The sequence below is a fragment of the Charadrius vociferus genome, unplaced genomic scaffold (assembly GCF_000708025.1).
Source record: "Charadrius vociferus isolate BGI_N301 unplaced genomic scaffold, ASM70802v2 scaffold90, whole genome shotgun sequence".
Lineage (NCBI taxonomy): Eukaryota > Metazoa > Chordata > Aves > Charadriiformes > Charadriidae > Charadrius > Charadrius vociferus.
In genome coordinates, this window is record NW_009647222.1 from 5,690,213 (window position 1) to 5,690,918 (window position 706).

Sequence of the window (706 nt, forward strand, 5' to 3'; positions counted from 1 at the left end):
AGTCTTCAACTTAGCTCCTGTCTCTAAAAGGAGTAGCTCCGCATACCTTATAATTGATTCTATACCACCACTGCCCAATTATGCCACTTGATTCCTCCAAAACGAAACTCCTAAGAAACTGAGTAGCGACGAAGTCATCATATCTTACAAGCCACAGCGGACAAAAGGCGGGTGGAAGCACCCTGCTCATCAGGCCAGTTTTACCCCACTGTAAAAACAGCTGAATTCCCGTGAATTCATCACACCTACAGCCTTTTCCAAACAGCCCGCTACCAGGGAAAAAAATACCCCTCTAAGCAGATAGACGCCGGCCGTGCCTGAAACAGAGCGGCGAGTCACCAGCGCCGCTTTCCACCCCGCACAGGTTGCGATCAGCGCCCCAGCGCGGGGAGCCTTCTTACCGCCCCCTCCGGCCGGCCGCCGAACGACAGCCTCCGGTCCCGGCTGGCAGAAGTGAGGGATGTCGACAGAGCATTCGCGAACAAAGAACCCTTAAAATCAGCGAATGAAACCCACAATAATCGCGCAAGCACGGTGTGTCACCTTCGCAGTAGGTAAAAAATCCCCCATCCGGCCATAAAACCCCGAGGAGCCACGTTAAAAAAAAAAACAAACAACTCACTACGGGGCGTGGGGTGGGGGGGAGAAGAACCAAACCGGCATCAGGGAGATATATTTACGGCGGCCGTTTCAGCACCCGTCACCT